Here is a 2,500-nt window from a genome sequence, read left to right on the forward strand (position 1 = left end):
GGTCGAGGCCTTGGCCGAAGTTCGATTTTGAGCCACGGTGCCCATGCTTGGCTCCAGCATGTGCTGGTGCCGCATTTTTTTCACTCGGGACAGCATCGCCGGAGCATCGCCGGAGCATCGCCGGAGTACCGCCGGAGAACCTGACCGGCGGCATTGGGGTTCCGGCGATTGGGAGGGGGGCCGGGGGGGTGTGCGCACATGGTGTGCGATGGGTGCTGGTACTTGGCCTTGTGTTGGCCCCCTATCCCTCATCAAACCTCTGAGAATTCACACCCCCTTAAAGAGCATTTGAGATTTTACAGGTTTGCTACCAGTAGCCGTTAAAGTGTCTGAAATGGGGACACTTTTTTCAAACGGTCACAAAATCTTCTCTACTTCGAGTTTTTAGCTGAATTTTTTTGTGCATGCCAACAAAAATAGAAGGATCATGCCTACAAAATTTGGGGCCAAAAATCCTTATAAAAAAATTTTAAAAAATCCCGAACCGCAAAAAGTTTCGAAAATCGTGAAAAATAGAAAACGAGTCATCTTCCAACGAAACTTCACGTGAAGGCTTAGGGGACCATTGTATGAATTTACAAGCCATAAAAATGGCATTGGCACGGCAGAAATTTGAAGATGTGCCTAAACCCACCAGGGCCCAGCGTGTGCCGATGGTGCTCGAGGCAACCGCCCGCACCAGGGCCCAGCGTGTGCCGATGGTGCCCGAGGCAAGCGCCCGCACCAGGGCCCAGCGTGTGCCGATGGTGGTCGAGGCAACCGCCCGCACCAGGGCCGATAGTGTGCCGATGGTGCTCGAGGCAACCTGTCGCACCAGGGCCCAGCGTGTGCCGATGGTGATCGAGGCAACCTGCCGCACCAGGGCCCAGCGTGTGCCGATGGTGGTCGAGGCAAGCGCCCGCACCAGCGCCCAGCGTGTGCCGATGGTGCTCGAGGCAACCGACCGCACCAGGGCCCAGCGTGTGCCGATGGTGCTCGAGGCAACCTGCCGCACCAGGGCCCAGCGTGTGCCGATGGTGCTCGAGGCAACCTGCCGCACCAGGGCCCAGCGTGTGCCGATGGTGGTCGAGGCAAGCGCCCGCACCAGGGCCCAGCGTGTGCCGATGGTGGTCGAGGCAACCGCCCGCACCAGGGCCCAGCGTGTGCCGATGGTGCTCGAGGCAACCTGCCGCACCAGGGCCGAGCGTGTGCCGATGGTGGTCGAGGCAAGCGCCCGCACCAGGGCCCAGCGTGTGCCGATGGTGGTCGAGGCAACCTGCCGCACCAGGGCCGAGCGTGTGCCGATGGTGGTCGAGGCAAGCGCCCGCACCAGGGCCCAGCGTGTGCCGATGGTGGTCGAGGCAACCTGCCGCACCAGGGCCCAGCGTGTGCCGATGGTGCTCGAGGCAACCGACCGCACCAGGGCCGAGCGTGTGCCGATGGTGCTCGAGGCAAGCGCCCGCACCAGGGCCCAGCGTGTGCCGATGGTGCTCGAGGCAACCGACCGCACCAGGGCCGAGCGTGTGCCGATGGTGGTCGAGGCAAGCGCCCTCACCAGGGCCCAGCGTGTGCCGATGGTGGTCGAGGCAACCTGCCGCACCAGGGCCCAGCGTGTGCCGATGGTGCTCGAGGCAACCGACCGCACCAGGGCCGAGCGTGTGCCGATGGTGCTCGAGGCAAGCGCCCGCACCAGGGCCCAGCGTGTGCCGATGGTGGTCGAGGCAACCTGCCGCACCAGGGCCCAGCGTGTGCCGATGGTGCTCCAGGCAACCTGCCGCACCAGGGCCCAGCGTGTGCCGATGGTGGTCGAGGCAACCGCCCGCACCAGGGCCCAGCGTGTGCCGATGGTGGTCGAGGCAACCGCCCGCACCAGGGCCCAGCGTGTGCCGATGGTGGTCGAGGCAACCTGCCGCACCAGGGCCCAGCGTGTGCCGATGGTGCTCGAGGCAACCGACCGCACCAGGGCGGAGCGTGTGCCGATGGTGGTCGAGGCAAGCGCCCGCACCAGGGCCCAGCGTGTGCCGATGGTGGTCGAGGCTGCCGATGGTGGTCGAGGCAAGCTGCCGCACCAGGGCCCAGCGTGTGCCGATGGTGGTCGAGGCAACCGCCCGCACCAGGGCCCAGCGTGTGCCGATGGTGATCGAGGCAACCTGCCGCACCAGGGCCCAGCGTGTGCCGATGGTGGTCGAGGCAAGCGCCCGCACCAGGGCCCAGCGTGTGCCGATGGTGGTCGAGGCAACCGACCGCACCAGGGCCCAGCGTGTGCCGATGGTGCTCGAGGCAACCTGCCGCACCAGGGCCCAGCGTGTGCCGATGGTGGTCGAGGCAACCTGCCGCACCAGGGCCCAGCGTGTGCCGATGGTGGTCGAGGCAACCTGCCGCACCAGGGCCCAGCGTGTGCCGATGGTGCTCGAGGCAACCGACCGCACCAGGGCCGAGCGTGTGCCGATGGTGGTCGAGGCAAGCGCCCGCACCAGGGCCCAGCGTGTGCCGATGGTGGTCGAGGCAACCGCCCGCACCA

Source organism: Durio zibethinus, unplaced genomic scaffold (assembly GCF_047325235.1).
Source record: "Durio zibethinus cultivar Kanyao isolate XHJ-2024 unplaced genomic scaffold, ASM4732523v1 HiC_scaffold_404, whole genome shotgun sequence".
NCBI lineage: Eukaryota > Viridiplantae > Streptophyta > Magnoliopsida > Malvales > Malvaceae > Durio > Durio zibethinus.